This window comes from Hibiscus syriacus, unplaced genomic scaffold (genome assembly GCF_006381635.1).
Source record: "Hibiscus syriacus cultivar Baekdansim isolate YM2019G1 unplaced genomic scaffold, ASM638163v2 tig00116964_pilon, whole genome shotgun sequence".
NCBI classification, from domain to species: Eukaryota; Viridiplantae; Streptophyta; class Magnoliopsida; order Malvales; family Malvaceae; genus Hibiscus; species Hibiscus syriacus.
This window is the reverse complement of record NW_024063489.1, coordinates 1,043,010-1,053,486: the sequence shown is the minus strand read 5'-3', so window position 1 is coordinate 1,053,486 and position 10,477 is coordinate 1,043,010. Positions and strand designations below refer to the sequence as shown.

Genomic DNA, 10,477 nt, shown 5'->3' with positions numbered 1-10,477 from the left:
AAAACGCGATCGTGACCGCGATTTGAAACCCTGTTAATTACTCAATTACACCCAAAAAATTGAATAATCAAAATATTTTTTTAAATAAAGAGTGTGGGCTTTGAGGCATGCAAAATGGAATGAAGGTGCGGTAAATGAAAATGCGAATTCGGAATTGTATCGCAGTATTAATAACGCAGCTGCTGGTGAGGAGTCGGTGAAAAGGGTTTGTACACTGATAAGTTGCTTTCCTTGCTTTTGCTTTCCTTGCTCTGCTCTTACTCCTGCTACTCACTTTCCTTCTTTACGGAGCTCGATCCCCTATAAATGAAGCTTTTGAGAGCACATCAGCAACTAAAGAAAAGCAAAAAAGAAATATGCGCGAGAGAGCTAGTCGTAAATGCCTCATCATACCTGCATTTTTAATATATTCGTTTATATTATGTTTGCTTTACAGTTCAAAAAACATTTGTCTTTTTAGTTTGGAATTTTACATTTCTTCCGAACCAAATGACATCAAACTCAGCAAATCCAATTGTCCCAATTAAATAGTTTTCGGTTCTATTTTTATGCAAATAATAGATCTATAATGTACTTTATTAGTACCCACAAAACCATCAAGTCTTCCACAAACAAATGATGAGACATCCACGAATAGCTTCAACATTCACTAAAATGAAATGTACGTAAAAAGATTTTTAACAAAGCATGGATTGTGATTTGTGATTACATGTGTAGCTTGCAATCAATCAATACGTAAGTCAATAAAATTTTATCAGTAAAGTATATTTTAATTTAATAAAATATTTAAAATACAAATTATTACATGATACGGTATAGTTTTTTTTAACTCCACAAATGAAATTAACAAACTATCCTGAGTCATATTTATTAAGTTTTTATTCTTTTAAAATTCAAGGGCATAAAACCACTTTTTTAACATTATTGATATATTTAAACTATATATGATTTAATATTTATATTTTTAAGGTTAATACATTTTCTTGTGTATATGATAATATTAACTTACTCTGAAAATTCCTTAAAAAAAACAGATGATTCAAAGTTGAACGATAATTGTAGGGAAGAGTGGTCAAAGACTCAGTCGGACAAGAGCGCACCAAATTGAGAATCGGAAAGTAATGCTCGTGCTTTTCGCCATCTCACTGAAACCATACGCAACAGAAAGCAAAGCCTTGGCTTTATTGGGACTCATGAACACAATAGCTTTGCAGCCTTATGACCACACCACCTAGCCATCGTATAAGGGGAAGACAGGATCACAAACTGTTGAGGGATTCTTAATGGAAACATATTTTATCCTCTTTCTTCCTTGGCATTTGAGTGTTCACCAAATATGATTTTGCTCCCATCTGTACTATGGGGGAGCAAGGGCCCATATGGATTTTCTCCATCCAGCTGTCTTAATGTCTTAATCTAATCATCGTGTTGCTCCCTTAATCATGATGGTTCACGCCATAGCTTGCACCAGCTTTTCATTGTTGATGGCAACATAACTGTCTAATTCCCAATTTTAAATCCTTGGAGGTGCGAACTTTTGTTGGTTGCAGACGGTGACTTCCATTGCCAAATTGCACAAGGCCACTTGCCCTTGGAACTCCATCTCAAGTTGATCTTTTATCACTACCAGTTAGCAGTGAGTTGGTGTAAGGTTGTTTTAGCTATCTCTTATTTCATTCCAAATGTACTGAGCAATGAATAGTGTTACCATCTGATGTTATCCATCACATAAAATCAAAGCAAATTCATCCTTCTTCAACCTCCGAAAGTCCAGAGATGGGATTTGTTTCTCCAAGTAGTTTTTTTCTCTAATATGTTCTCCACGTCTATGTATTCAATGTTCAAGTATCAAGATACCATGCAGTTCTTGGGGAGAAAATAAACCATTTTGTCCCCTTGAGAAAAATTCAGGTCCTACAGTAAACCTATTTGACCAATCCTAGTATTTTGTAAAAACCAATAGCTAAGGATCAGAAGAAAAGCTTCCTACAACATATACAAACATGCACAAAGGCAATCACAAAGGAGATAGATACAAGTCAACACATTGAGGCTCACTTGAATAATATTTTTCTCTGTCCTCATTTGCAATTGTAAACATGAATCATTAGTCAAGAGTCATCTACAACATTCAAAAGCTTAAATCAAGGCCATATATAGGTCTCTAATACAAATTGACAACCTCTCTACCCAAAGGAAATATTGAAAACATCAGCAGTGACACCAAAAGCATACTCTTAACACTGCTATTAACATTATGTTTTCACATTTTAGCCACTACCTCGTTTAAAATGTTCTCTAATAGATCTTTCTGCATGAGATGGGTATGTATCTCGAATGTATGCTCGGAGACACTTCTTGTATGGGAAATCTATCCATCCACCATCAGTTCTAACAACAAAGAGACACCTTGAGTCTCTAAATTGTGTCGATCAACCTTCAAAGGAGATAAAACAAATTATTAGTTTGTACTAGAAAGCCAATACCAATGTACGCCATGCATCCATAAAATATATAATGATTACACACATGGAAGGCAGCACTGCTAGGTCAGTTTCATCCAACCACAACGGGTATTGAACAATAAAACAGTACACTTCCATCAGCATGTAAAGCAACACTAGCACGTCAGGCAGATTAAAAGAAGAAGATTCTATGTCACAATAATAGAGGAAAGAATGGGATCAGTCATCAAGGATAGGGGAAATTGAAATTCTACATAAAGGAAAGAGTGGTAGATTTCAACACCACAAGAAATAAAGGCAAGAGGAGACTGGAATTTCATAAAAGAAAAGTCTGGATGAGCAAATTCCAAATCTTGAAACGAAGAATCGGCCAAACTAATATAATGTTGAGAAACATTTCTGACGGCAGGACATACAAAACAATCAACTGCACTTGTTTAAGTAAAAGTAGAAATTCACTTAGTCCTCCTAATTGCCTGGGATGACTTAGTGCCGCGATCCAATATATGGAAGTTTATTTCAAGAGCAGTGTTGTGGTCTGTTTGGAAATGTAGGAATGAGGTGATTTTCCAGAATGGGAATGTTGATTCAGCGCTGTTGTTCTTCATTTCACGTTTCAGAACTGTTTCTTGGTTTGAAACATCAGTTAAGGATGTTCATTTTCATTTTGATTCCTTGATGGGGGATTTAAAACTAGCTGATCAACATGTCAATCTGAATAAGAGGTATCTTCCTTCTTCTAGGTGGAGTCCTCCTCCGATAGGGTTCTTAAAAGTTAATGTTGATGGTGCAATGGTCAAAGGTTGGGATAAGGGTGGAATAGGTGGCTTGACTAGAGATGGCAGAGGGATGGTGCTTGGGTCTTTTTCAGAGAAGGTAGGGGGAGGTCCTCCCTTACTTGCAGAGCTTTTGGCGATCAAGAGAGGGTTGATTCTTATTGAGGAAGTTGAAGCTGATCTCTTTTCAAATTAGAGGATCATTTTGGAATCAGATTCTTCTAATGCTCTGAAATGGATTAATAATCCGAACCTTAGTACTACTTTGTTTCATTCCTTGGTAAGGGATATAGCTTCTACTGTGGAGAGGAAGGGTATCATCACAAGGCTCATCTCGAGAGCAGCAAATTGGGAAGCGGATGAATTAGCTAAAGCTGGTATAGGCTGAACTTACGTTTTGTGTAATGGTTAAGGTGTTATGCCTTGGTAGTTCCTATTTAGGAGTTTCAGGGTGTGTTTTGTTTTCAGATTTATGGTTTTCTGTTTTGTAAGAAGTTGTTAGCTGTTGAGTTGTGGAGGTGTATTATTGTTCTAATTAATAGAAGTTAGAGGCACTCTTTTCCTCCTTCCAATGTCCTTCATGTTATGTTTGTAACATGTAGGATAAGAAGGGGGTTTTTAATGAGGCCTTATTTTATCAAAAAAAAAAAAAGAAATTAACTTAGTCCGCACATTCTAAATTGAGCTACGAAGCATTCTCACAATGGAAATACTGAAATTTACCCAAAACACATGTTTCATTATATAGCAATCCAACCAAAACATTGAACAACCTGCTAAAAGACTTGTGATCAGAAACTCACCATAATAGAATCAAGTCCACATCACAATTTTATCTTCAGAATGTGGATGATGATGAAGAAGCTTCTCTAGCACAGTTTCCTCGCCTGAAACAATTAAACGTTCCCCATCCTTGTACCTAACATTAAGAAATAAATAGAAGTATCATAATCCCTAAGCTGGCTAAAATTTAAAATAATGCTGCACCGTAAAAACAGATTTGTTCCACTTATTAGCTGCTACTTCTGAAAATTAAAAGCATCTCAAAATTATATGTTAGCTTGTTTTTCTCAGCAGCTTAAAAATCACAGTTTCTAAGATCAACACATGGTTAAAAAAAAGAACTGGAGAATATTTTTCCACAATAACCCACGGAAGATGGTTAGCATAGAATACAACATTTTCCTTTCTTAAGATTCAGTAACACATTTAAATTTTAAAATTGGAGTACATTTAGAGAGCTCTATTCTTGCTTTCTTTTGTTTCCAAATTTGTCATAAGACTTAAAGTATCTGCAGCTCCAGTCTAACTGTCTAAGTTCTAGCAAATTCGCAAGAAAACTACAGGGAGAACTCCATGTACCCCATATTTCTGTCTGTGTTTAATAAATACAAGAGCAACTAACAATCAAAATTCATGAATATAAAATTGGATTTCATGCTTGCATATCCAACCAGTACCAAGTTCTATCTGTTCCCATCTTTTCTATCTGTGTACCCCATATTTCTGTCTGTGTGTTTAATAAAGACAAGATCTCCAAATTCCTACTAAAACAACTTCTTTTATTTATGGCCAAGGGCAGCAAGTATTATTTTCATTGAAGCAAATGATGATAAAAAGCAAAAATTTGAAAGTGTTAAAAGATTCATAAACATTATATTAAACAAGTTCTTAAAGTTAACAGAAAGGCAACCACAAGAAGCTTGACCATGCAAAAGCTACAAATGTGGGTTTCATTTCATTCCTCTCATATCGGCAGACTCAGTACAGCAGAGGACAAAGAATTTCACCATTCCATCCTAACAAAAACCTTCGAGCTTAATGCGTTATCTACTCTGGAGGAATACATGAACTAATGAAGCAATGGTAACCTGCTACCTTGGAACAATGTCAGGACTAGAATTTTGAAACTACTAGTCACTGACAAAGAACTGGATCAAAAATTTGCCTCGTTAAAGAAACAACAGATGTACGGAATTCAACTGCACTTTAGGACTTCAGAAATTAAAGTTACTTCTATTACTAGCTTTTTTGTTTGAACAAAACTGCAAAACTAATTTAAACATAATTGTTCCAGACTAAAATGAAATGATATTTGTAAATATCCAAATGTATAATCTAATTATTAAAATTTGTAAGTTAATGGAGCCTAACTAGACCTTAAGATGATAGGGCTAAGGCCTAAGAGACAGACCTATTGGAGTGAAGAATCTCTTTAACTAGAGAAATGATAGGCTAGATGTCTCGAAGAATCTCTTCCTCCTTATCCTTCCATTTTCTGTAATCAGGATCATCCCACCTATGGAACTTCGGTGGATCCCTCACAGATAGCACCGAACTACTTTTCTCCGCAGATGATACCTCCTCTTGATGCCCAGTCGAATCTGCGGCGACACACCAAGGCCACCGGGGAGTCGAAACGGTTCCAGAGAAGAGACGGTTGTACTGTTGCAACCGAAGCCGCAGCAGCGGCATGCCATTGAGAAGCAGAGGAGCGGCCATAAGAGTAAGTGAAGTGTGGTTGAGGAACTGATAATAGTTAACTAATCACTTTTTTTGGAGGGGGTCGAATCGAAGCGCACCGTTTTAAGGATGAGGAGCCTCACCTATGGTTGGTCAAATAATCAAAATCTATGGAATATCCGATTTCGATTAGTTAATCGATAGTTTGAATACTATTAATTAATTTAAAAAGAAAATCCAAATCTGACGGATGAGATGGGTTTTAGAAAGGACATAGTCGGCTGGATGAGTTAAGTTTAGAATAAAAAAATATCATTGTACATATTTTGAAATATTTACAAAATATAATTACATATATTATTTAGATTTTGCTAGAGATGACATCAGATGAAGTTGGATTAGATTTGTAGTCAATCCGATCTGATTCGAAATATATCTATTTTTTACTCAAATTTGACTTGATTTAAAAAATATATTATCTATCTAATCGAATTTTTAAAGTATAAATCCGACTTAATTCGTCTTGATCTAATATAAAATAAGGACCTAATTAAAAAAACAATAAAACTAGAAGTATCGTAGTAATTATCCATTAATTTATATTAAAAAATACACTATTACTCCGGATTGGGTCGGATTAGAAATTTTTTACTTTTACCCGAATCCAACCATTCCTAACCCAAACTTGATTTTTCTTTTTAAATCGAATACAATTAATGTCGCAACCGTCTTTCGGTTGGGCCTGACTCGGGCTTCGACTTGAATAAATTGGGTTAGAGTCGCCACCGATCATTATTTTAAAACAAATGGGTTGATCGGATACCTTATTTCTTACCTGATCTGCTTCTTTCCAAAGATGTGTCGGATTTGGGAGTCGGTTACAGTCAAGGAAGGATTAGCACCCTTGAACTGCCCTTTCGGTACCAATTAATTTGTCGGTTGTCCTAATTACGAAAATTAAAATTTAAATCAAAATTTAAAAATTCGATTCAAACTACTTACCTTTGATTAATTGAAAATACCCTAAAAAATAAAAAAAATTGTTAGATTATAAAATAAAAATAAATATGAAAAAAAGAAGGAAAATTAATATAATAATAATAATAAAATAAATAAAATATATAACAAAGATAAATAAAAGTTAGTACAAAAATAATAAAATAATAAAATGAAACTAAAAGAAATTAATGAAGAGCATCACTAGAAACTGAAACTACACCAGAAGGTTGTAGGGAATTTCAACGTTTATATGAAATATTTCCGATTTGCACAAGATACTCTTTAACACTACTTATCGTTATAAAATTACCATAAATCAGCTAACGCAAACAATCCATGGATTTGCATCTATTGCCGTATCCAGTGAGCCCCGGAATATTGTAAGAATCCGCCGTCACCTCCGTCAGATCCAATTCCTTTTGAACATAACATGCGCGTTTCTTTGGCCTCTTCCGCGAGTGACGCCCAACCATACATTAAATCCTCCTCGATCTCTTGCTTCGACAGCGACACCGAGAATTCCAGCCGTACCATCTTCTTCTCTTCATTCGCCACCGACACGACCGGCTGTCCTCTGTCTCTTACTCTGAGTGAGTTGATCACCTCATTCCTCGTCGGAGAATTGTAGTTGTTGCTCATCGATTTGCAGTGGATCGTTAGTATCGTACCTGCTTCAGATCATGGTGGATCACTACGTGCGGTTTGCGCGGCAAAATCTGACCCAAGCAGGAAAGCAAGCCGCGGTGTCCCTTACTTCCAATCTTTATTTTCTCGGACCATATACCAAAAGCCCCGATGGTGAAGAGAGCAGACAACGTGCCCCGATGGTCACGAGGAGAAATGATTGGGTGTCTGAGCTGTTGTGAACAGACCACCAAATCTCATGACTTTGGTATTGAAGATGACTTTTGCGTAATGATAAGCTTAGGTTTGGAGCTTGGTGGCTAGTTGAAGCATTTACAAGGTCGTAGCGGAAAGAGGAGAGAGAATGGATTGGTGGGGTTAGGAGAGATGATGATAAGGCTAAAGACTCCATTAATGGTGGATGACTTGAGGTGAGCGAGACCACCTTCCAGTTTTAGTGGTTTTTATTAATGTTTTGTTTTTCTGACTCCATTTCTGTTCGACAAAACCAGAGAAAGGAAGGAAGGGAGAAAACGTATAACCCTCCAATGGAAAAGTGCATGTCTCCATTATTAAAACAAAAAAATGGTGCCCCCCTTTCTCATGGGATCAGAACCAATCAATAAAATCCCCCCTTTCTCATAGGATCAAAACCAATAAAAAAAATCCCCCTTTCATGGCTTGCACGTCCCCATCTTTAAATAACAGGAGGGTCCCCACTAAGTTCCTAGCTGATCCCCACTCAAAGCAACTCCCTTCTTAATTTATGATGGCATGGTAGTGGTGGAAGGGTAGTGGACTAGTGGGGTTGAACATAGGGTCCTATAAAAAATAAAATAAAAAATTTATTATTAATAATAAATAAATTATAATAATAAAAATAAAAAATTCGATCAAAAACGGGTGTCTACAGCTGCCCCTCTTTGCACATTCTTGTGTTAACAAGAATAGGAAAAAGACGAAAAAGACAACCAGTTTTTGTCCGGTCTTCTCAAATGTGATTGAACTTCCTGGAATTGGGCCTTTGTCTTCTTTTCGGTTTAAAGATTTCGGCTTGAAAATTTATCCAGAAAGCAATTCATCGCTGTCATCGAGCTGAATGAAATCGAACTCGTCAGGTCTTTGGTTGGCAGATAGCCCTTCTCGACTTAAGCTATACTGCAAATGATGTGCCTCGGAGCTGAGTGTAGTCGAACTCGAAGGTCTTTGTTGACAGATAATCCTTCTTTGAGTTGGATATCCTTCGTCGCGAGGTTCAAATCCAATCTAGAGATTGATGTTGCTTGTGTGCACGATTCCCTTCGTCATGAAGTTGAAACTGCGGGTGACCCTTCGTCGTTAAGATGAGCCTGGAATTGGATATCCTTCATCGTGAAGTTGAAATCCAAGTAAGTTGTATTGTTCCAAGTCCAATATCCTCCGCCATGAAGTTGAAATTGGCTCTAGAACTGGGAAATTGTTTGTTGACAACCAGCGGTCTCTTCGTCGTGAAGTTGAACTTGCGTTGTCTGGAGTCCAATATCCTTCGTTGTGAAGTTGAAATTGGCTCTGAAATTGGGAAGTTGTTTGTTGACAACCAGCGGTCCCTTCGTCGTGAAGTTGAACTTGCGTTGTCTGGAGTCCAATATCCTTCGTTGTGAAGTTGAAATTGGCTCTGAAATTGAGAAGTTGTTTATTGACAACCAGCGGTCCCTTCGTCGTGAAGTTGAACATGCGTTGTCTGGAGTCCAATATCCTTCGCTGTGAAGTTGAAATTGGCTCTGATATTGGGAAAATGTTTATTGACAACCAACGGTCCCTTCATCGTAAAGTTGAACTTGCGTTGTCTGGAGTCCAATATCCTTCGTTGTGAAGTTGAAATTGGCTCTGAAATTGAGAAGTTGTTTGTTGACAACCAGCGGTCCCTTCATCGTGAAGTTGAACATGCGTTGTCTGGAGTCCAATATCCTTCGCTGTGAAGTTGAAATTGGCTCTGAAATTAAGAAGTTATTTGTTGACAACCAGCGGTCCCTTCGTCGTGAAGTTGAACATGCGTTGTCTGGAGTCCAATATCATTCGCTGTGAAATTGAAATTGGCTCTGAAATTGGGAAGTTATTTATTGACAACCAGCGGTACCTTCGTCGTGAAGTTGAACTTGCGTTGTCTGGAGTCCAATATCCTTCGTTGTGAAGTTGAAATTGGCTCTAGAAGTGGAAAATTGTTTATTGACAACCAGCGGTCCCTTCGTCGTGAAGTTGAACTTGCGTTGTCTGGAGTCCAATTTTCTTCGCTGCGAAGTTGAAATAGACTCTGAATGAAATTGGAAAGTTGTTTGTTGACAGACAACTTTTCTTGACTTAAGTTGTGCTGTAAATTTCCTTTAAATGAATGATGGCCCCTTTCGCCAAATTTTGTGAGCCGTATATCTTCCGTCGTGGAATTGAAATCTGGCTTGAAAGTGTTAACTGGAAACATACTGCTCATGGTTGAGTTTGTGTTGAACTGGATTTGTTTTGAACTGGTTCTCGAACCTATCTGAAATTGGATCTAAGATGTCAAGTAGGTTGAGGTGTAGCTTCTTACTGCCGAGTTAATCAACCACCATCCTTCTTTGAAGGCGCTTGAGAATCGAGTATCCTTCATCCTGAAGTCAAAACTTGACTCTAAAAGCTGCAAAAACGTGTATGCTAAAATGATGAATGTGATGCACCTAAGTATGTTTAAGATGCATGCAATATGAATGAATTATGTGTTATCTTCTGGATGGAGTCTCGTGCTTTGTCTTTCAATCAGGTCCTTGGAATGGATCATGCCCCATTTACTTCACGAGCTTTGGCTTTACAGACCTTTCATATCTGAGACTGTTCTGCTTGAAAATGTTTTTCTCCTTTTTCTTGTTTTAGGAGAGAGACATGATAAAAATGTTGTAAAATATTGTTCGCAATTGAATCAAATTGTAAATGTGAGTTCAAAAAATATCAAAGGAATCAAGAGCTCTTTTAATGCTTTCAGATTTACAAATCTTTGACAAATGTTCAAATGTATGAGTTGGCTTTAGGTTATCCTCCTTTCTAAGGTTTTGGTAACCCAAAATGTCATTTTTTTAAATATCGAAATATGCTTTGGTATTTCAATTGGGTGCGGACAAAATGACGCAACTAGCATGATCA

The 10,477-nt window shown here is 37.0% G+C and overlaps 1 pseudogene; it reads right to left on the bottom strand.

Annotated features, from left to right (window-relative positions):
• Window positions 1–2,034: 2,034 nt before the first annotated feature.
• LOC120191013 lies at window positions 2,035–5,754 on the bottom strand (annotated as a pseudogene).
• Between the last annotated feature and the right edge of the window lie 4,723 nt (window positions 5,755–10,477).